A 24,777-nucleotide genomic window follows, 5' to 3' on the forward strand; every position below is an offset into this window, starting at 1 on the left:
AGAGGGCACAAAGAGCTCCCCAATCACCCCTACGCAGGCCAGGTAAGAGCTGAACAAAATTCCAGCCTCTGTGCCACTGGGCATACTCTGAATGCTTCCTCTCTGTGCTGCAGGGGGAGCAAGGTATTGCTAAGGGGATGGGGAGGAGGTGAGAGAGACCTTGGTCCTTCCCTCCCTCATATGCACCTCAGTTAAGCCAGATTGTTGGCTGCCCAAAGGGGAGTAAACTAGTAAACTGTACTCCACAAAGAGACAATAATGGTTGCACAGGCTTTGTGCATCCGAAAGTGCCCCAAAGAAGAATGGCTCGTTAGTCATCCTTTACTGTGGGATGTGTGCACTCTGAACAGTCAAGCCCTTAAAGAATCTGGCCCGAGTAAATACTGCTATCATTCATTTAAAACATTAAAATGTTTAAAAACATTAATAGTTGTAACTTATTTATTATGTTGTTTATTTTGTTGAATTAATAGTGGCTTGATATATACATAAAATTAGCATTATTATTAGCATAAATACTAAACAAAATTAGGATTCAGACTATCTTAACCTTTTGCACTCTGCTGAAAAGGAGGAACATATCAAATGAATAACACACACCTACTACTTGAGGGTCCATCCCCCTACTATCCTTCTAGTTATATAAACACATAATTTAGATAATAAAATGTTTATTTTAGTTTCCGGAGGTTTCAGGATTATAAATATTTTCCCCAGCTGCATATTCATCAAAGTAACCCCCTCTGGTCATTCGGAATTATTTCAATTATAATTAAAAGTATTCATCTGATTGTATCTACCCCTCGCTGGCGTTTATAACATTTACTCGTACATGAGGCTGCAAAGCCTCTGCATGTTTTCAGTAATGTCTGTGCTGATCATCAGTACAGTAGTAGGAATCTGTGCATCTTTGCCTTGCTGAATGTCTCCTTAGGCTTTCAATGGCCTGAAAAGAAATTCAGGAAAAGAGAAACATACTAAACAGTGCCCCCTTGCTGTTGACCAAAGATGGAGGCCATGTTTTTAACCCTAAAATGTTTTCACCATCCAGGATTAGAGTTTCCAGTTCACTATAAACATTAGAAAGAAAATGAAGTCACTTGGTGGAAAAAATGGGATTATAGTAGTGAGAAATTTAAAAGACATACCAGACAGATACCATCCACCTGTAGGCAAGCATATCAGTTATGAGATTGATGCTATACCCCCATTGTAGACAGAAAAATCTAGTTATCTAATAACAGTCCCAAGATTCTGGTTTGTAAGGAAATCTTAATACAATCTCTGACCCACAAAGTATCAATTCTGAGTTCTAAAGACACTTAAATTGCAATAGAAATGTCACAATTCCACACACACCACATAAAAACAGTACACTTTTACATAGCATAAATGCAGAATACACATATTTGAAAAAAGGTTCACATCTTGGGGTCAGTTGTGTTATTTTATTTAAACAAGAGAGATGTACAAGTCAATGGAAGGAATGCAGGATCAGCCCTTGTGATAGAAAATCTTATATTTCTGTTTTCTCCCTTAAAAGCCACAAAGAGATGGAATGTAACAGACATACAGTCTGTCTGAAAAGGTATGTTTACTTTTTAAAATGAAACTTCCCAAGTAAATAGGTTTCTGACATGTACTCTTGCTTCTGATTGAATATTCAACCATTCCAAAAGAGGCTCTTCTACCTTTTTACTGTGCACAGTTTTTCTTTTGTCACATTAGTTTACGGAGCTATATAATTAACTATTATATACATACTGGGAATAATTTGCCTTTGCAGTGTCTGCCAATATCAAATGGAATTAATACTTTTTCTATTTAAAAAAAATCTTTACTCCCTTCCTTATGTACCCTTATTACAACATCTGCTGTGTTTTTAACAAGTGGTGTAAAAAATAAAAAGAAAAGTAAAAACTTGACCAGATTTCTCCATATTTTAAATTACATATTTTTCATAAAATATGATAATCAAAATAATATAGCTTAAAAGTACAGAGGTGGGGCTTGATTTTATTTATGGTATTCTTTACATCTGATGAATCATTCAAATTTATATTTATCGACCTATTTTTAAACAAGGATCATTCTATAGTTTAGGTTACACTCAGGCTTAAGTAACAAAGTGTGAAGGTTATAAAAAATAACTGGATTTCTTGCGAATAAAATTGTGAGAGTAAAAGTTAAACATTTATTCACAATTTGAAATGACTAAAAATATACTGTAGTGTTTTTAATTCATTGTCCAGCAACAGATATTCTTTTTGAGAAGTTATTCAGTGCCTCAAAATGATTTCAGAACAATAAACATGGAAATGAGTCTCTTGCTTATTGAGATTTAAATCTTAAAGTTAAATTGTCAAGACCTACATCTGAATCTATGTAGTGGATAATGCCTACTTAAAGTCAGATAGAAATATGGTTTTGATTAATTACTCTATTTTCATGAACAACAGTTGCACATCTGGGTTTCTTAAGAGCAAGACAAATATTCCATTTACAAAATGCTGAAGTGAATACTGGAAGTGGTTTAGCAGCTGGTGTGCAACATTTGCCTTTTACCACAGAATCTACATCTTTTGTGCATTCCAGGTTTCCAAATGAAAATACATATGATGGGTTTTGTATTGCAGAACTATGAGTGAACCAATATGAAAGCAGAATTATAGCTAAACCCTGCAGAGTCTCTTCATGTTAAAAGCTGATCACACTGGCAGTGTGAGAAATTGGAACAGAAACATAGTCAGACAATTTAAATTCTGATTTCTATGTTGGGCCAGTTACCCTGGGCAGAATCCAAAGTATTACCATGAAAGCTAATGAAGTTACTCCAGCTATACTAGTGTTACTGAGCAGTATTTAGTCCCTGGCTTACAGATTACACAATTACCATTGCCGATGCTGTCAGCATCCTCATTTTCACAAGCTTGTGTATTTGCCTCATTTTAAATAATTGTTACAATCATTACAAATTAATTTTGCATCACCACAAAATATCCCTACAAAATGCTAGTGGTTCTTTGCAATCTCACACATTTCATTGCTAACACTACTATTTACAAATCAATGTTTGAACTTCTTGATACTTTTGAATTTGTGGAGGAAAAAACCTAAAATGACTTTTTAATCATTTTCAGCACTAGTAAGTTTAGGACCAAATCCTGAAAGAAAACTTCCCCTGAAGTTAACAGAAGTTTTGCATCAATTAGTCAAGTTGATTTGCTCCCTAACCTAAGGAGACATCATAACTTTTGATTCATCTGAAAGAAACACACTTCTAAAGAGTGGCTATACATTTTGTTCCTATTAAGTGAACCAGTAAAAACAGTGTGAAGAAGTCTCATGTTCCGTGATGAATTCCTTTATAGAGTAAACATGGAAAAATACTAAAAGTTGATTTATGAGCAGTAATAATCTATTCAATGTCTACATTTATTCTGATTTAGAGCCCAAAACAAAATGGGAAACAAGCATAACATTTTCTGCCTACTCATATCCTTTTCAGATTAAGATAATTCTTTAGAGAGCAAATGGAACAGAATATTTCAGTCACTATACTGTTTTTACTTTTGAAATGTATTAATTTGTGTTAACTATTAGACATAACATAGATACAGTAACTGCTGATTTGCATGAAGTTCTGCTTTACATCCTTTTGAATTTTTACATAATGTAATGATAGCAGACAAGATGTGCAGTTTTTGTATTATATCAGTACAATGACAAGATATTATTGCCTCATTTTCATTTTCTTCAACAATTGCCACAACTGACCTTGTTTTTCCAAAATGAATTCTGTCACAGTAATGAAAATGTTCATTGTCCTTCTCTGTTTGGCCAAATTGGTGCAGTCATCTCATGTTCAAGAAGGTCATCATTGCAGTAACAGTCATCATGCTTTGATAGTCTCTAGTAGAAAGCATTCAGAAAAGGTTCTGAGATGCTTGGCTTTCCATATTTTATATAACCAAATGTGTCACTGCATTACAGCACAACCATGTAAATGTCATTGGAGATCATCTAAAATTCAGTCAGAAGGCATAGATGTTTCACAAAGTCCAAACCCATCTTTTGTTTTGAATGTGCAATGCAGGCACAAGCTAGAAGATTCACAGCATGTGGCAAATCCTGAGAGGAGAGTGAAAAGAAGTTTCCATGGAATATTATCAAATCAGGATTCTCTCTAACACCAGGGTTCTATTGTTCATTCATACTTGAGTTATTTTAGAACAGGTTTACAGCTCATGAAAATTTGTCATTTCAGGCAAGATGGGTGCAGACAGGCTTATGGGATTTATTTAGAAATGTATCTGGCACCAATAACTTGTGGGTGCCTACCATTTATGGATTCAATTATGAAACAACCACCCCCCTTGATTGTTAACAATGCCTATGCCCAATCACTACTCAACCATTCCTAATTCAACACTGGTGAACTACAGAAGTTGACAGGCTTGCTGATGTAACATTTCTCTGTCTTAAGTAAATAGGTTGATCTCATTAATTCAACTCAACGCCAGATCTTGCATTGAGATTAGCCTGTCCACGGTTATTAAATCATTGGCTTCTTTTGAAATGTAGTTCTATGAAGCCATGATATTTACCAAACTTGGTGGTTGTCTTTGAGAATCAAAGATGAGAGCAGTAACTGCAGTCACCAGGATGGTGCTTATAAGAGGTGGGCTTCATTCTTTAACACCCAATAAAGAACCAACAGCAACATGAAAACAATGCTTTCCCCTGTCTTTCATCATGCGTAATACTTGTATAAAGAGAGATAAAGCAGAATTTACACACGCACACACACAAATGAAATAAAAACCTTCCAAGTTTATTAAGAACAGTTCACTTAAGCTGATAGCTGAATCTCAGAATTATTTCATATTTATTATATTCAATTATTGAGTAAGATAAGAGGGTGTATAAAATCAGCTGCATATGATTTATCATATACTTATAGAATTCTATAAGTATTTATAGATCTGTGCAAAAATACCCAAGCTGCTCTATAAACCAGCCGCCTACCCTGGCCATCATTTAAATGACATGTCTTTCCTTTTAAAACCCTTGCTTTAGTGGGATAAACATGATACCAAAAATTTGTACTAAAAATTAAAAAATGTACCAGATTACCTTATGAAAAACAATGAAATTTTCTTACAGAAATTTAAATGAAGGAACAATTCCATTATAAACGGGGTTTACTATAATCAGAATTACAATGTTCACACAATAATGCACTGAAAAATTTTAGGATTGTTGCTCTGCTTCTCAATAAACCGAGTTTCATTAAGTCTAAGCTCATGATAGGAGAATTCTGCTGTATTAATACAACTATATCAGAGGTTCAACTATTTTAATTAGAGTTTATAGTTATCAATATAGAAAACGAACATTGCAATTATCATCAGATCATACCCAGTTACAGTTATAGCTAATATTTTGGTTTGATTGGTAGGTTTTTTGTGGGGGAAGCTTTCAGATATATTTGTGCTTAATGATCAACATTTGCCAACCTGGGTGCCTAAACTCAGGTATCCAAACCCATATTTGGGTACATAAATAAAAATGGCCTGATTTTCAGAAGTGCTGAACTTCCACAAATCCAACTGAAGTGAGTGTAAACTGAATATGCCCAGCACCTTTGAAAATCAAGTCACCTTTACTTAGGTGTCTACACATGGATTTAGCAGCACCAGGTTTGAAAATATTGGTCAATGTCTACACTTCTAGATATGTTCTCCCCATTTGAAGTTTCATCATCTAAGTCCTTAAATTCTAAGGATCAGGATCAGTCCATTGCTCCTACATGTCCCCCTGCGCCTTCCAAAAAGGAATGTCTTTTTTTGCTGGAACTCAGTGTTATTCACTGAAATTTGCCATGCAGGTCAGGCAGTTCCCTGAAGGGAAGGGAGAATTTTAAGACATGCATATCAAATCTCATTACTGTTCTTTTATGAGAATCAATCAAATGAAGGATGTGATGATGTCATTATGACGTCATCTATTTAGGGATTAAAAATCATCGCTTCTTGGCAATTGAAACAGTCTAATAGAGAACAAAGAAAGCACTGGAAGAGGTTATGATCTGTTCCATTTACTGTAGGATAAACTAATCATTTAGTCCTGAAAAACAAGGCATGTTGTAGTTTAATTCTACCTGTTGTTTCAAATAATAAGATAGTTCTATTTTTACTATACCTTATGTCAATCCAACTGCTTTTTTAGTAGCCATTTGAGAAAAAAACAAGTAACAAATTTGTTCCATTCCTGGTATTTTCTTTTGGGTTTTTTTGGCAATATCCAAACATGTAATGCCCCAAAACCTTTTTTCTACAGATGAGCAGTGTCTGCCTCTAAGGAAAAAGCTCACGTGCTGCATACAAAGCTAATCTTATTTTTTTTAAAGAAAAATCTTTATTTTAAAATAAACCCCAATAATCTCATACTTCTGAAGTCAAGCGGCCCTAAGTCTAACAGCAGAAAAGTAGAAATTACACTAGCTATATTAATTCTAATAAAATAAGCTAGAAACATCCATTCCACAAGGCTCTGATATCTGTAAAGATTCTATGAAGCTTCTTTCTCCCTTAAAAGAAAAAAAGCTTTGTTCATGAAAAAGAAATTTGTCATGCTATTTCTGGCGCCTATTTCTGGGCATCCAAAAAGGGTTAGATGCCCGGAATCTATGCCTGACCTGTTTTTCTTTAAAGTTCACTCATCTCTATTGAGAACATAGATTTAAATCTAAGTTCAAATGCAGCTAAGCAAAGAAATAAGTGAATTGAAATTATAACTCTTGGAAACACATTAACAACCTATAAATATGTTACTAAGCTATCTCTATGTTTTCAAATCAGTATGTTTTTTAATTTTAGACCAAAACTGAAGCGCAATCATGTTGATTTAAAATGTTATCTCATCTTCTGTAAAAAAAATACTTTTATTAAGACACTGGGAAAATTTTATGTCATCATATCTAGAGTTTCATTGTGTGTTTTCCAGATACATATGATTCAGATAATATCCAAAGAATGCTCAACTTACTCTTGAAAAAACCTCTGCTCATTTTTGTTCAATGAATTGTTCTTTATAAAACAGGGCAATATTGTAGCTTGTTAAACAGATCTAAACAATGACTCTGTTCATTTTAAAAAGTTAATTATAGTTCACCTTTTTTTTTCAAGAACTGTTTCATACATAACAAAAGGACTGACAATATGCAAGTTACATTTAACATACAAGAAAACATCCATATAGATATAATTTTTTTAAAAAAATCTAATTTCCAGCACTTTCATTGTACATATTGTTAAACGGACACACTTCACTCTTTTCAAACATTAACACCATCAACTGAAGTTCATGAACATATTTAGCTGAATGAACAATTTCTCTTTAAAATCCAGATGCAGACTGCTCTGTCAACCATTCCCTTAGCATCTCATTTGAAATTTGTGTCTTCATAGAACGTTTGCCACATTCCAATGCATTGTTTAGAGAAAAATATTCCAACCACTACTCTCTAGATCTCCAATAACGCCTCACCACCCTTCCTCAAACAATAAAAAAACAACTCAAACAAAAATAAAAAAGATGGTGAAGAGCATCAGAACCATCAATGCCTATTATTTTGTAAACAGGTTAACTATCGTGTTCATGAAATAAAAGTGACATAAACAGTAGCTCTTTCGTGTAAGAGTCTGATATTATTTTAGTCATTCAAGTTAACAACGCTATTTTGTTTCATGTTGACAACTTTTTGATCTCTTCACCCTGTCTACTTCAATAGAACAAAAATTTAACATTAACAAGAAGTCAGTGTTTAGCTTAGTGAATAACAAAATGAGGAACAGAGAGAACTGATTCAGTTCTTGAAAGGGGCTTAAGAGTGCCTGTGAGACCTAACTACTTCTGCAATCCAAAATGTACAGGTAAAAATCAGGTTAGGCTGGGGTTAAACACCTTCAAGCAGTTACCCTCTGGGGAGAAAACTGGGAACAGGAATGACTTTGCACTGGCATTAGGCAAATTCCTGTTCATTGACCTTCATTACCAAAGCTCTTGGCATCTAGGAGCATCCCAAGCATTCTGTGCCACTGTTGATAACATTGTGGAGGAAAGCAACATGACAGGGTGCAAACAGGGAGAAAATAGGAAATGTTCAGCAAATAGCTCAGCAAGAAGACAAATCTATGTGATAGGCTGATATGCAGTATTCCTAACAGGTGTCTGGTGGTTGCTTTACATACATATAATAAAAAATATATGCATGTGCAGCAAAGCTAACTCTAAATCTATAACCTGGTCTTTTAAATGAAGGAATAGTCCTCTAAGATTTGATATAATGAAATCTAAGATTATAGCTACTACCAGGATATCACAGTTTCAATTCCACCTTAGTTGCCTTTTTATAGTTGCCAAGAGTCTTAGATTCCCTTTTTGCAACTGTCCACAATTTGATATTGTTGCATATAACCCCCCCCCCAAGATGTAGTTACCTGCAGTAAAATTATGTGTTATTTTTAGATGGGAATAGAAACTGAGCTTGATATTTAGTTCACTCTGTAGAAAATCCTAAATTTTGATCAAAGCCAATTTTTATGCACATCACACAAAGCATTAAGATAGCTTGTAAACCAAACTTTTAGAAACATCTCACCCATTACACACTAGACTGTTTTCAAAAATTCTGCATTTCAGAACTGCACAAGCAACACAAATCATTCCCCACACATCATACTCCCCGCAACGTACCGGAGGGTGTAAATGAACTTCAGGCAAGTGTCGCAGACACAGTGAGCTCGCGGGCACAGGGCTGGCCTCAGAGCAGACTCAGGCGAGAGGCACGAGCAGGACAGGTGATGCCACAGGTAGAGGCTATTCTCGGGGCAGGACCGCCGGGTCCCCGGGCACGACCCAGTGCCAGGGACGGGCTCGCTGGGGGGGGGGGTCGTTCCCAGAGAGAACCCCTGAGTGTAACGGACCCAACCGTCACCGCCAACCCCGACACTTCTCCGTCCATCCGCCCCCGGCTCCAGCCAAGCACCCCGGGACCGCGGGGCGCGGAGAAACCGCCCGGCAGCAGCTCTGGCTGGGGCCGCTGCTGCGGGAGGGGGAACCGCTCGCACCTACCTGCCGGGCTCCCGAGGAGGCTGCCGCTGCCGCCGCCGCTGGCAGATGTGCCGGAGCCCGCGCGCGCCGCTCGCCCTGCCCGACAGGACTGTTCCTGGGAAGCTCGCGCCGGCTGCACACTCCGGGCTCTGGCTCGCCCTCCCCGCGCAGCACGCGCGAGCCCACCCGGAGGAGGGGAGCCGGGCCGAGCGGCCCCGCCCCCACCGCCTGGGTCCTGCACCTGGGGCCGGCCCCCGTCACCTCGCCCGGGCGTCCCGCGCCGCCGGCCGGGCCGGAGCTTGGACCCGTCCGAGAACGGGGGGGGGCGGGTCTCTCGGGCAGCCCCCAGCCCGGCCTGGCAGAGACCCTGCGCCGGGCACGTGCCGGCCGCCTGCCCGTGCCCCCCGCCCCGGGGCAGGATGGGGGGCAGGGGGCGCAGCGCTGGGGGGGATGGGGCAGCGGGGGCGGGGTGCTGCTGGCGAGGTGAGGAGGTGTCTCCGTAGGTGCAGATCAGAGACAGCTGCAAAGGGGGAGGGGGCGGCGGAGGCGCTGGGGTGACTGTGGGATGGGGCAAAGGAGCAGCTCAGAGGGCAGCAGGTGGGGGGCTTAGTGGCCCCCCACTGGAACGGACAGAGGAGGTGAGGGGCCAAGTGGGGAAGGATGGAGGGGCCGGAGGGGGATGGGGCAGGAGCAAGGGGCTGGCAATAGCGCTAGGCTAGGCTGGGCCCACGGGAAAGGGGTCTGCTGTGGTTTGAGAGATGTCCCCTTTTCCACCAGGAGAGACTACGGGCAGTAGGGGGGTTTGCTGTCTACACAGCAGACTTTTCCCAGGCAGGAACGGCCCTGGAGGGGTGTCTGGTAGACTGGGTGGTTCTAGCTGGTGGAGGGATCCTGGTCTAGCTCCCTGGGAGGATCTTGAGCACAGTTACCTCTGACCCCCCTAGTGCATTTGTCTAGGTGGCAACAAGCCCAGAGCAACCCTCTTTTTCATGGCACCTCAACCCAAAGAGCAGATAATGGGGTCATTAATCTTCAATGCTTCCTTATTCAACTTCCCTGACAGTACAGTAAAAGGGCTTTCCCGGCTGGAAGGTCTGTGGAGGTGGGGAACATTCCTCCAGCAGACTAGCCCAAATCAACAGTGTTTGCTTTGTACAGTAACTCCTTATTTAACATTGTAGTTATGTTCCTGAAAAAATGCGACTAACTGAAACAATGTTAAGTGAATCCAATTTTCCCATAAGAATGAATGTAAATTAGGGGGGTTAGGTTTCAGGGAAATTTTTTTCACCAGACAAAAGACTATATTATATACACACCCATGCACAGTATAAGTTTTTAAACAAACAATTTAATACTGGTACACAGTGATGATGATTGTGAAGCTTGGTTGAGGTGGAGGAGTCAGAGGGTGGGATATTTCCCTTGCTGATAAGTGATGAACTAGCAGACTGGGTCTTGTAGACTGGGTGGTTCTAGCTGGTGGAGGGATCCTGGTCTAGCTCCCTGGGAGGATCTGGAGCACAGTTACCTCTGACCCCCCTAGTGCATTTGTCTAGGTGGCAACAAGCCCAGAGCAACCCTCTTTTTCATGGCACCTCAACCCAAAGAGCAGATGACGGGGTCATTAATCTTCAATGCTTCCTTATTCAACTTCCCTGACAGCTGAGCCCTCAAAGGTTAACTCTCTTACTCTGCAAAGCAGCAGGAATGACGGGAGATATGTGTATTTCCCTTAACTACATTGCCTTGTTAATTAAATCAGCTTGCTGAGATGGCAGCTGCTTCAAGCACCCTCCATCCTGAGCCCTGCTTTATGGAAGATGGGGTAAGTGGGGTGCAGGAGCAGGGGAAAGAGACACCCTGACATAAGCCCCTCCCCTTTCTTCCTTCCCCCACCACAGCAAGCAGGAGTCTTGGGGAGCAGCTCCAAAGCAGAGGGCAGGAGCAGCACATGGCAGTGGGGGGAGGGACACAGCTGAACTGCAGGTAGCTGCTGCACAGGGAACTTAGGGGACTGCCAGTCCACACTGGTTCCAAGCCCCCACCAGCTAGCTGTAACAGGCTACTCTTCCTGCAAGCAGTAGACAAAGCAGGTGGCTGCCATACAACGTTAGAAGGGAACAACATTACACAACTTTAAATGTCCATGTTCCCTTAATTGATCAGCAACAAACATTAACCAGGACAACTTTAAGTGAGGAGTTACTGTACTGAAACTTTAATAAAATAAATAATAATAAAAAGCACCCTCATGTTATTCATGCTCTGCTACATTCCTCTATTCAAGTTAGTTCCCCTACAGAAGGCTTCCACACATACAGATGTTCAGGAAATGTTTTTTCCAGCCCATGAACATTTTTTTTAATTAAGAAAATTCCCATCTCACATTAGGACAAAGATGAAATCTTGAAAAATTTAATGAATCACATTTTTAAGTAGTTTTGATCAATTGAAACATTTTGAAATTGAAACAATGTTCAGATTTTTTTTCTAGTTACCTTAACTTTCTAAACAAAAAGTTGGTCCAAACCCCACAACCAAAATTTTTCATTTAAGAATGTCAAAACAATACCTCTCTGCAATTTAAAAACTTTTTTCCAACCTTTTTTTGAGTTGAAAAATTAATTGAAACTGACTGTTTTCATGAAAACAGTCAGTTACAACAAGTCGGCATTTCCCAATGACAAAATATTTTATCGAAAATTCCCAACCAGCTCTATTTATAAGGCTTTTATAAATGTAGTACCCGATAGTATCAAAACACATTCTTCCTTGTCAAAAAATGTCCGACTTAAAAGCCAAATGTTCTCCTATGTAACTGAATTTTATAAACTACAGTTAGACTATAGCTATGTGAGAGAAGTGACAACATCTAGGGAAAAAAAATGTTGGTGTCGACTTCCCAAGGGTCCATTTGAAATGAGTGGAAGATGTGACAACTAGTAACAGGATTTCAGCAAGAGAAATTGAGGACATCTTACAGGGTTTTTTCCCAAGATAAGTCAGTTTGTTTTATTTCAGATAAGGTCCTACTTTTGCTAATCTTTGGGAAAGCTGCTTTCTTTCTGCGGCTGTGTCAGCTTTGCTTTTGACCAAGCTGCCAAAATAGGCACATTTTAGGAGTACCTCAACCATGATTTCTCTATTCTGCTTATCCATCAAAAAGAAGCAAGCAATTGAAATGCGTTTCTAATCATCATAAAGGTGTTTATTCAGCACCATTTACTATATGGTGATATTTTCTGATTCTCTGAATTCATCAGCACTAACAAAAGGTAGGGTAAATAGCATACCAGATTAATGCTGCTGTTCTGGAAGAAGTTACTAACATGGCAGCCTCTTTCAATATCTTTACTCACTGGTGCTGAATATTTCTTGTGTTGCAACCTGTTAGAGAAATGAAGGTTTGGGAAACTAGTCAAAATGAAGTGATGGAGATATAACCAACCATGGGCCATATACACTAAGGTTCTTACAGTAGGCCAAAATCTGCCTTGAAGCATGTATGAGTAATTCCTATTGATTTCAGGAGAGATCACCTGCAACTATCATTCAGTATTCTGTCCTCAGATAAGACCATGGAGTTTTGCATGAATAAGTACTGAGTAAGAGCTTCAGTATATGGCCCTAATCCCTTCCCCCTCCCCATACACATTTCTATGGTGACATAAAATGAATTTTTAGTTTTCTTGAGCAAGTCGTTTTTTAAAAAAAATAGGTTGTATGGCAGGCACCGTATTTGACTTAGCCTGTCCAGGGCAGGACCGTTTTTTACCGAGATTACACACTGGAGCCCTGATCCTGATTGTGTCCTCTTGGCACAACCATCATACGCCTAACATGTTATGGATGCTACTTGGGGGGAAAATAATGGTAATATGCTTTAGAAAGACTTCTAAAGAGGAAGACATTCATGCATGTCAGTTCTAGTCATGAACTTGCTTGAAATTTGCTGGACTGGACAGCAAATGTATCCATACATTAGCTCTGCTCTTCAAGACCATGCGGCTGCAAGATTGGATTATTATTGTTATGGCTAATCTTGGCCATTGATTGATGTGGATTCGGCTGCTTCTTACCCTAGAACAATATGAACTAGTCCCCATTTTTATATGTTTACATTCCACAGCCTTCTCCATACATTTATTGGGGAAATGAAAGAGAAATTTGATCTGGAGATGGTGTCTTCCGAAAATGTTTTATGACCATATCTACTGGATTCCAATAGCAATTCAGAGGGCTGATTACACCTACAAAGTAGACAGGTCTTAAACCATTAAGACTTTAGATGCCTTTGGGCATATCAGCTAGGCAATTGCTTTCCTGTATGGGTACTATCCCTTTAAGGAGACACAAAGGCCAAATTATCTGCTGGTGTAAATTGGTGCAACTGCATTGAAGCCAGTGGAGAAATGCCTGTTTACATCAAAAGAGATTTTGGTCCAGAACATTTAATTCAGTTTTACCAGAGCAGATATCTCCTTTTAGAAGAGTTCTTGGGAGATCATCCCACATGAATTCTTACCACCACTCTGCACCCTTCAGTCTTAAAAATGAAATATCCCTTGATTTTATTACAATCTATCCAAAAGAAAGATACGAAGATAGCATGCTCTTGCTAGTCCCAGTGGAACAGTGGTTGACTGCTGTCTGGAGGAGCCTTTTGTATGTCAAGAGCAATACCTTCAACATTACTCTGTCTATACTGTTAACATTCAAAATTGAGATCTTAGTCTCTAGCAGTCATCCCTGGTCCTCCTTTCCACTAGACTATGTGAAGCTCTCTTAACAGGGTTAGTGTTTGAACTCTACATCAGTGTATCTTTCTCCACAACACAGGAGGGGATTGCTTGGGCCTGGAATTAGATGGCATGTAGGGCCCTATTCTCCTACTGAGGGATTAAAGTAATTCCCATTGCAGTGGAAGAGTAAATCTCATATGTTATGTGGTGATGCTCAGGGCATCATTGCCATGTCCTGAAGGTCAAACAATGTTCACAGTGCAGGGCCGGCTCTAGGTTTTTTGCTGCCCCAGCAAAAAAAAAAAAAAAAAATTTGTCTGCCCCCCTGCTTTTTTTTTTTTTTGGCTTTTACACATTTGCACTTTGCAGTTTTGTTTTGACTGTTTAAAATTTTTTAAAAATGAAAACAGAATTTGTAGTTAGTGAAATAAAACAATTTCCTAATAGTGTAATTAACATTTAATTTTAACAAGTAGTTTTCATTTTTGTCCAGGCATTTTAGCCCCGTAACCACTGGCACCGACGCAAAATGGAAATTAGCACAAATGGCACCAATAGGGCAGCACAGTACACACATGTAATCATGATTTGAGTGACCATGTCACAACGTGACATGATATTTTTCACATCACACTCCTACTGCACTACTGTACTTGCCATAGGTAAGGCGCTAGTCATTGGGGCGAGAGAGCTCACTACGAGCTCGGATACACACTAGACCAGCCCTGCTGGTGTTTTCCCAGTGCTGAGGCCGCCCAGCTGGGAACCCGAGGGGCATGCAATGGAGAGAGCTCTGGGGCTGGAGGAGCCAAGGAAGAGGTGCTGGGCTTGCTGGACAGATGCTGCCCCTCTCTGCCAGGTCGCTCGCCCCCTGCAGGAGGGGAGGCAGAAGGAGACTCCAGGCACTGGAGTGCTGTGTGGGGCTGGGGAGGGAGGCAGCAGGCTCTGGGGCTCCAGCAGGCAGAAGCTCCCCAGGGGTCCCTGGGACCTTCCCACCTGGCCCAACTCTTACCTTGCTGCGGATCTGGCCTGAGGTGGATTCATGTCCCATCACCGCCGCTCCCAGGGCCAGGGGTTGGGGCTGCTGCTGGATCCCAGCCCCGCTCATCCTTGGTCTTCGCCTTGGCCCCAGCATGAGCTGGGCTCAGCCCAGGCTGCCGCTCTGCTCCCCTCCTCTGGCAGGAGACGGCGCAGAGGGGAGGAGGAGGCGGCGGCAGGCGGCAGAGGTGGGCACAAGCCGAGGAGGAGCGGCCCGCCAGGGCGCCATGTTCCCCCCGTCCTCTGCAGCCGGAGCCGGGCCGCGCTACCAGCTCTCACCTGTGGGGGTGGCCGCTGACCACAGGAGAGCGGCAGGGACAAGCCGAGGAGGAGCGGCCCATCCTCTGCAGCTGGGGAAGGGCCGCGCTAGTGGCTCCCACCGCTCTTCCATGGTCAGCAGCCATCCCGCCCCACCCCCCAGGCGGAGCCGGTAGTGCAGCCCTGCCCCAGCTGCAGAGGATGGGCTGCTCCTCCTCAGCTTGTTCACGCTGCTCTCCCGCAGTCTGCAGCCACCCCCACCCTCCCAGGTGGAGCCGGTAGCACGGCCCTGCCCCGGTTGCAGAGGACGGGCTGCTCCTCAGCTTACAGCAGTGGGGATAAGCTGAGGAGGAGTGGCCTGTCCTCTGCAGCTGGGGCAGGGCCACACTACTGGCTCCCGCCTGAGGGGTGGGGGGTGGCTGCTGCCTGCAGGAGAGCAGCGGGGACATGCTCCCCACTTAGTCGGCTCCCTGCCCCGCCGCACTTGCGGCGGAACAGGCTGGTTACAGCCCTCCGGGGCAGTCAGGATCCAGCCCAGGACACTGCTTGAGGTATGAGCTGAGGCCCCAGCATAATGCCGCCCCATATATTTTGCCGCCCTAGGCACCTGCTTGTTTAGCTGGTGCCTAGAGCCGACCCCTGTCACAGTGCCTTCTAACATCAATGAATCACTGACAAAATCTGTAACAGCTCAAGATAAACAAATATCCATCGCTTTGTCATAAATTTGTCAAAGGAAGACTGGATGTCTTTTTCCTATATTCTTGTTCCATAATGGATTCCCTCAAGCAGAAGGTATAGGTGGGTGGATTGATAGGCTATTGTTTGTCCTATCCCTGGGCAACAAATCCACCCAGCATTTGTGAACCATCTGGCCATAATCTATCTTCTAAATGTTTTTTTCCCCCCTCCTCTCTCTGTAGACTCAAGACTTTTGGAGAATCAATGTTTAAAACATGTTCAACAAACAGCAATGTAAACATTGATGTTCAATACTAGGGAACATGGATAGAGGGGCTCACTCACAAAATTGCTTAATCATCATTATGATACACAAGTAGTTATGCCTGGGCTGACAGATTGCTCAGAATCATCAGTGACTTGCTTATGAGTTTTGATCTAGTAACTATGTTAACTGACTAATATTGTTTCCCATTAATTATGAGTGTTTATGTTGTGAGTAATAATTGGATTATCCTGTTATCCTCTAATAGATTGATTTTTTCCTTTCTATGTGGTCTCAGATGATATTAATATTTTAGTTGATGTCTATTTCCCTTACTTTTTAATTGTACCAGGGAACTAATAACACTGGTTTGTTGATATATTTGTTACTTCAGGGGCATATAGGGTCAGATTCTTCCATGGATCAGAACCTTAGTCCATGGCTAGCCCAATTGCCTTGTGTGGTTCTAGGCTAAATTCAAGCTATTCTGGTTGACTTAGTTTATTAATTTGGGGGCATATTCTCACTCAAGCTGAGTGGTCCTTTACTCCTTGAAAAGTTTTAACAGCCCAGAGCTGAATTCTAGCTGTTCTCAACAGATTCCTCCAGCAACCTTCAGAATATACAAAGCACAAAGGTGGCTATAACAGTGTAACTATCTCCACAACCACCTCTCATGGCCCAGGATGGTGCTGCAGGCACCCTCCCTAAATTTCCCTCTGAGGTTCCTGGAAAGAATCTACTCACAGCAAAAGTCTAATCGAATATTGTCCCTCAGTGGAGAGAGAATTTATCCAACACAGTTAAGCAACCAGAGTGAGCCCCCTTTTACTCAACTGTAGATTCAAGTTAAAACAGCCCTTCTTCCTGGGACTACGTAGTTCCAGTCCTGACCTCCCTGATGGCAGGTTCACCCCTTTAGACCAGAGTTTCACAGTCCTCCTTCCGTGACTGCCTCCTTTCAGTCCTGGACTTCCTTGTCTTACAAATTCACTGCTTTATACCAGGGTTTCACAGACGTCCTCCTAGGGACTATGGCCTGGACCCACAAAGGACTTAGGCATTGAAACAAAAAGTGTCATAGCGCCTAACTTTTAGACACTTAAAAAAACCCTCATCACAGAAACAACACTGCGATCCACAAAGCCTGAGTTAAGCACCAAGGCTCACTCTACAATGAATAGATAGAGACAGGTCCCTTAGAATGTGAGCCACAAAGCCAGCATGCTAGGCAGGGAGCCATCTAAGCTAGCCAGTGGGAGATGCAGACAAGAAGTGTGTGTCTTAACTCCCTCCCCTCTCACAGAGGTAGGCAGGGAGGCACCTGGTTTTACTTAGCAAGCCATGAACAGGAACCCATCACATGGAGTCAGCCAGCTTAGGCACCTAGGTAGTTTCCTTGTATGAATGGGTCAGGTGCTGGCCTCACATTACACAAAATGGCTGGAGGAGGAGGTGGAAGAAGAGATGGTAGTGGCAACCACTCCATAAAACTTAGTCCACAGATTGCAGCACTCACCTGGAATATAGGAGAGACAGGTTCAAGTCTCCCCTCTGCCTGGAACAGATTCAACAAGAGAGATTGAGGGAGCCCCACATCAGAATATTCCATAGTTCAGTAGTGAGAGCACTGCCCTGAAGAGAGTGGGAGACACCTGTTCAAATCCTCTCCCTTCCTCTGGCAGATAATGAAAACTCTTACTTAGAGACCTTGAAAGAAATTATATTGCAGCAAAACAAGAAATACATATTTGTTGCATAGTGTTGCTTTACACCACAAAAAAGAGCTCACAACAATCATCCAGGGAGAAGATAGTCCTCATCCATTGAAACACCCAAGAGTTATGGGGGAGGAAAACTGAGTTTTTATCTCCTTGCTGAGCTTTCCTGAATGATGCAGGAATGCAGCAGGGTTCATCCTCAGGCAGAATAACTGATGGTTCAGTCCCAGAAACCATAGCTCTCACAGGACCTTTGCACTGGTTCCCTACTCCAGCTCCTTAGTAGAGCAACTCTATTGGAACTGCATTGCCAGAAACTCTCCATTTGGTTTCTGCTTCTGGAATCTCCATATAAGCAGGAGAGTTAGGATGGATTGCCCAGGGTGGGTTTGGAGGCATGGAAAAGCTAATATGACAGGACGTTGCATGAAATTTTCTGCAGTGTCCCAAGAGAGGAAGCAGCTCAGATCTCACCCACTCCTGTCCCTGGATGACGCTGAGGTGGTAACTAACCTCCTTTTCCCTGTGGGACAAGGGCGATTTGGATATGGATGAGACTCAGTTATCACTCCCCAGGTATTTATTTTCACTCTCTGTTCATCTAAACTGAGTATGCAGTAATGTGCATTTAATGTAAAATGTTCCTGGGCACTAAGCAATACAAAGAGGGAAATGTGTTAGAATGCTCTTTGCACCAACACTATTGATATTCTCAAGATCTGTTACAGTTCCATTGAAGAAGCTGAAAATTGGTTTAAACTGGAAGCTGTTAGCTGTAGGCCTAAAGGAAAAAGACAGTTGTTTTGTTAACTACAAAGCAAACTGGTACTTGTGTTGGCAGCTATCAAAACTCTTGAGGTCATTGTATTCACACTACTTTTAATACTGTTAAGCACTACACTACAAGATACAGGATTACATTTTTAACAGTGCTCTAGACAACATGATAGAGGAAACAGATTATTGCTTTGATCACTCTAATTGTGAACTGTGCAAATAGTGCCAGCATGCAGTTTTTGACACAAAATAGCCTTCTGGAAACACAAAACTATCTCCTAGTTTCATATTTCATATTAAACTCATTTGACAATCAGATGGGAATCATGCTTCCATAAACAACTGAATATTTGGATCAGGCCTCTGTCACCATATTTCTGGCAACAACTAGCCATGGTTTCCAATAACATAGTTGAGTGTGAAGGCTTGAAGCCACAACAATTTGAACTATACCTCAATAGATCTCAGAAGCGTTAAACCTGGTCATTACTAGGACAGAAGCTATGAAAACACAGGTGCTACACTATGTGGTGCTAATAATTCAACAGATGGTCCTGAACCCCACCCCAGGCTGAGGGGAGGTGCACTAGCTGAGTCATAAGATCCTGACCACCTGCATTCATTCAAAATCCCATGGCAATTCTTTTCCCCAAGCATGGGGGTGCTATCTCATGTCCTTCTGCCCAATATGGGTGATAGTATTCTACCTCTCTAAATATCCCCAGTCATTTCTACTGGATTTGGCAATTTTCATCACCTGCTGCTCTACCTTGTGGCATGGTTTATTCTGTTCTGATAAGCAGCTGCTGTGTTCCTCCCCAGAGGTGGCTGCATTTCAGTGACTGAAGAAAGGACACAGATTTGAACATGATTGTATGGATATAATTAAGAGCAATATTTGGCCAACTTTTTGTAAAGAGCTTTTGGAACCCTTGGGATGAAAGGCACTTTTATAAGTAATTTGTTTTAATTATCTCGTGATTAAAAACAGCAAGAATATGGGTCACCCTTGTAGCTATTGTCTTTCCCCCGCTGAAGCACAGTAACACAGGGTCACATTGTAAAGAAATCTTTACATTAGATAAACTTGGTTTTTGACTTGGAAATATTGAGAAGTTATAATTTAATGTGGTGTGTCTTAGGCCTTATTTTATTCAAGCACAAAATGGGAAAGCTGGAAAAATACCCAGTGGCCACTATCCACATTACTCATTCAATTGGTGCCAAAGGTGATTGCAGTACATTACTGGCTCAGTAACTGAATAGAGATTGAACTGAAATTAGACTTTGGTCAGAGGATTCTTAAAGCAAAAATCATGATGTGGTGACTGACCAGCTTCTTCTCAGCAGAACTTCATATTATTTTACCTCTTTTCCCCCACTCTACACCATAGGCTGAATTTCTAAGAAAGACAGTGCATACAAGTATGGGAACAGGGAAGGAAGAGAGCTAATTCTGAGGACAGCTGCATGAACCTCCCCTCCCTTTGAACCAGATTTTGAGGATTACTGCAGCCCTAAATTACCCTGGCAAGATCCTCATTAGGGGCACCTGTGGCTGTGAAACCTAGCCTTGGTGGACACTACTGGAACCCAGGTTTGGTTTTAAAAGATTAACAAATAATTTGGGGCCTGATCAAATCCCACTGAAGTCAATAGAAAGCCACCCACCAACTTCAGTGGGCTTTGCATCAGGTCCCTAATGATAATTGCATTGGAGCCCAACAATGATGGATGCTACTGGAACCAGCATTTGGCCTTAATAGACTATAACAAATAATCTAATGATCACCACAATAGCTCTTTTTGCATTTCTATAGCATAAAATGAATTCATAACGTTTCATTACATTTTCACATCCCAGAAGAAGAGAGTTGGCTAGAGTCACATTTTAAAAAATAACTCACAACAGTCTTGGCTCTCCCCTATTTGACTTTAATAACATGTGGAAGGGAAAGAGAAATTACTGCATACAGAAATATACAAGCAACTCTAACTATAGCAGAGACAAGAGGAGATCCAAGAATATCATCATCATGAGATCAGAATTTAAAACAATGGTGACTAGAGAGTATCCAGGGACTATTAAGAGATTTGCATGGCAGAGGAAGCAGCAAGAGACGATTCTGTCAAGCCCACTAGCTACAAAGGTGATGGCAAAGCCAAAATTAGCAGTCTGTCTATTTCCTGTTTGTCTTCAAAATAAGTTCTCAAAGCAGACAATCCCTTTCCCTTTCCCAACTGCACTCTGATGCAAACCATCCAGATGTGCTTACCACAAAAACAGACCTTTGCGGATAGGGAAAAATCAGTCCATAAGAATTGGATAAAGAGATTATAGTCAAAAGCAAATATTACCTTTTATAATCATTATGTAAATCCAGTTCCAAATTCATCCGGGGGGTCAACTGTGGCTTTGTGGAACAGTTTAGTGCACTCTTCCAGAAGATCAGTAACAGAATGTGACTCAAAGGTTCCCCCATTCCAAAGGGGACGTACCCTCTGCCAGCCATATACATAGTGGGACATACATCCCCCAGCATAACTACACAGATGTCACAGGGAAGGCCCTCAGATGCTACAGTGACAGGCAGCAGTATAAAGCCCCCAGATAGATGTACTGGCTGGCACAGAGACAAGGGTCCACCCATTCCTCACTCCTTCACCTGCAGTCCCTGTCTACATGTACAAGGATGGGTGTGGCAGCTCCCCCAAAGCCATTCCTCCTCCATACTGCTATTCACATTATGGATAGTCAGTACAAAAGGAGCAAAAGAGAGGGAGGGAGCACCTTATGCTTTATTCCACTTCCTAGACACACAGGATGGGCTGCAATCTGCTTCACAGAGTGTACCTCTATTGACTGAAGTGAACTTACCCCGGGATTTCATTTGATCCATTGTGAAAGGCATGTTCCATTCCCACCCCCACTCCTTGAGCCCAGTAGTGGCACTATAGGTGTGTCCCACCATGGCTTCCACCCCCTCCAACTGGGGTATCAATAAGTTCACTTTGAAGGATCTCAGTGAAGAGAAATCAAAACAAACCGAATAGCAGGTCCCTTTAACAAGGTCTCAGAGAAGGTTCATTTGTCACACAGTTCATAAGGTCCTTACCTCAGGATCCTGGTTCAGAGCTTCCAAACATAGAGAGCCCTGAAACAAAAGATTCTGATTTCCTCAGCATTGCCAACCCCAAGTGTTCAAAAATCATGAGACTGGCTTCAAAGTGATGAGATTATCTACAAATAATAGATTTGGTGTTCTTTTTATTTCCCTTCTCCTTTTTGAGCCTGTAGGGTGCAATGGGGTCACATTTTGAAGCTTTCTCCACAGCCACAAGGGCTAAAACTTACCTTTTCATCAGGAATGAAGGCTGAAATAATCACATATCCACTTGACCCCAGGAGCTGGGGCTTTAAGGAAAACAGTAATTATCATGAGAGTTAGCAACACTGTCTTCTCTCAAACTAGTCTCCTAGCACCTGAGAGCTCATCACCCCCTTGCAGCCTGCATGACTACTAGTCCCCTCTCTTGCACAACTGCTTGTTCCTATTTAAATAGCCGCAGGGCAGGGGTTGATTACTCTTGATTATGTCAGGCTGTCTAGATTGTAAGCACCAGTCAGTCCATTAAAGGGGTAGCACACTCCTTTCAACCCATGTACTGTACTTCATTCAACTGTATTGCAAATTCTCCTATTTCCCTTTTTCAAAACGTCAGCTTTGTAACTGATTATTTCAGTTTCTGATAGCTTGAAAAAAATCCTGGGAGAAGGTGTTTTTGGTTCATTGATCATTGTGCTCTTGGGTGTTATTGGATCAGGCTAATGGGAGATCTGCTGAAAAACCCACTTCCTCAATTGACCAAGTTTCTTATACTGTTTAATTGAAGAAAATCCATTTATATCTTGTTATTTTGAATCTATATGAGTAGATTTGAGTCTATATGAACTTAGTGAACATGCATTAGCATCCGAAAGAGTCCCACATTCCCACAGTGTGACATTTACCCTTGCGCAGATTGCTAGTGCACTTAAATCTCATGTAAGCTCTCAAACGGGTTAAAATGGGATGTAAGTGACATATAAGCTTTGTTCTGCCCTTCGGAGAAGGAATGAATTTCACTCAATCTGAGAAAAGTACATCTCTGAATATGAGTGCAATCTGCCCTATGCAATTGAGCCCTAAATATTTTGTAGCTTTCCATACAAATAATCAGTATGTGCCTGATGTGTGACCATGTTCCATGCCAGGTCTTCTGCCTCTGGATTTCAGACATCAAGAACACAAACGTCACTGCTGTGGGGGAAGGGAGGGGAATCTTCCTTCAATGCATTGTCTTTCTTCCACAAGAAAAACACAATGCTCTGGGTTGGCTTGAAGCACATTATAGCTTGTAGGTGTAACTGTTGCCTTTGACTCAGGGTAGGTGTAAAAAGCAATTGAGTGGAACTACATAGTTGAAACAATAGGAACACCACCCAAACAATAGGCACATGGCAAGGTTTGAGTAGAAGCTGACCCATGTGGTCCAGACGGTTTCCCTGGACACGGCAGCTAGGGCATTTAGTGGTGGAGCTGTTTGTGCAGTGAAAAAAACCTCTCAGAAAGAGACTTGGAAGGACAAGAAAGTCTAGGTGACTGCCAGAACAAGTACTAGGGGGTGTGGCCCTGGGGGAAAAAAGAACTTTTTGGATAGAGTTCTGGCTGAAAAAAGGCTTGGAATTGTGAACAAAGAAACTAGTTTCTATTGTTTGATTCCCATTGTGTTCAGGAAAACACGACTTCATGTACATTTTTTGTAAATGAACAATACTGCATCAGGGTCTTGACTCCATCATCATTTTCTCCTTCGAATGGAAACAATCCACAGGACCCTGAATTTTGGTTAATCCCTTCGGTCAACAAGAAGGGGACATTCAACAAAACTGAAAGGAGTATTAAAAACTGATAAAAGGAAAGATTTTTTTCACTCAGTGCGTAACTAGACTATGGAGCTCATTGCCACAGGAATTTAGTAAGATTCAAAGAGGGATTGGACATTTTTATGTATGATAAGAATATACAGAACTGTAACAGTTAATATGAAAATAAGTTTTGGAAGGTATATAAAAAACCCCTCAGAATTCAGGGTTTACACCAACCTTTAATATTAGGCAATAAAATGAGTCCTTCTTGGGAGGCAGATTATCCCACTGTGACACCAGGGTACAATCCAGACTAATGAGTAGCTGTGTCACTCCTGCCCTGTGACCTGGGGTGCCCTTTACAATGCCTTTCTGTTCACAGACAGCCTCCAGCATGTCTGTGTCTGTGCTGCAGCCAGCCACACCATGGATCTTACCAACCTTAAAATTACCGCAGTGTGACCCCAACTTACTCCCAATCCTAGATTTTCCCCTAGAAACGTATGTCCTGCACTGCCCAGCCCTTTCACAGACAGTACAAATATACTAAGTCTGTTATTCCTTGAATGGAATAATATGCACACAACTTGTTACCCCAAATTGAGTTACCCAGACACTTCAACTTGAACACATTGATTATAGTTAATAAACTTGTTTTATCTAAAGAGAGATTTGAAGTCACTACAAGTAATGAGACATAAAAGTCAGAAATGGTTACAAGAAAAATAAAAAGTAAATGTTTACTGGTGCCCAATGTAACAAATGATATTAGATTCACAGCAAAGTTCTCGCACCACATGCTTTCAGCAGTCTTACTGAGCAAACTCTTTAGATCAGGGCCCCTCCCCCAGAGTTCATTGTCTGCTTCCTTTGTCTCTTCGGGCACAGTGAATGTGATGGGCAGAGATAGAGAGGGGTGCTTTGGGGTGTTTGTCCCTCATTTTTATACTATCAGTCCCTTTCTTGAAAAACATTTCCAGATGAGAACCAGAAGCCAAAGATTCTATGTGGAAGGATATTCCCTGAGGGTTTTTTTCACCTGTTTGAACTTCCTTTGTCTTCCCTTCCTGCTTAATGTCTCTGATTACTGCTTAAGTGCAAATTAAGGCAAGCACACATTCCTTTGTTTAGGACAGACCTGTTTGTCAGAAGCTGGGAATGGACGACAGGGGATGGATCACTTGATGCTTATCTGTTCTGTTCACTACCTCTGAAGCATCTGGCATTGGCCGCTGTCAGAAGACAAGATACTGGCTTAGATAGACT

At 41.8% G+C, this 24,777-nt stretch overlaps 1 protein-coding gene across 5 annotated transcripts in view; it reads right to left on the reverse strand.

Annotated features, from left to right (window-relative positions):
* The window catches only part of SLC6A1 (solute carrier family 6 member 1), a 176,777-nt gene extending 167,607 nt beyond the window's left edge, over positions 1–9,170 (reverse strand). For 2 of the 5 annotated variants that reach the window (XM_045025843.1, XR_006581323.1), the window contains exons 1-2: positions 8,761–8,926; positions 3,778–4,131 (exon numbers count right to left, since the gene is read on the reverse strand). The gene's annotated coding sequence lies outside the window, so the exon portion shown is untranslated. Of the gene's footprint in view, positions 1–3,777; positions 4,132–8,760; positions 8,927–9,138 lie in introns of those variants that run through there. The other 3 variants (XM_045025844.1, XM_045025847.1, XM_045025845.1) reach the window with 3 other exon arrangements.
* Between the last annotated feature and the right edge of the window lie 15,607 nt (positions 9,171–24,777).

This window comes from Mauremys mutica, chromosome 7, assembly GCF_020497125.1.
Source record: "Mauremys mutica isolate MM-2020 ecotype Southern chromosome 7, ASM2049712v1, whole genome shotgun sequence".
Classification (NCBI taxonomy): domain Eukaryota; kingdom Metazoa; phylum Chordata; order Testudines; family Geoemydidae; genus Mauremys; species Mauremys mutica.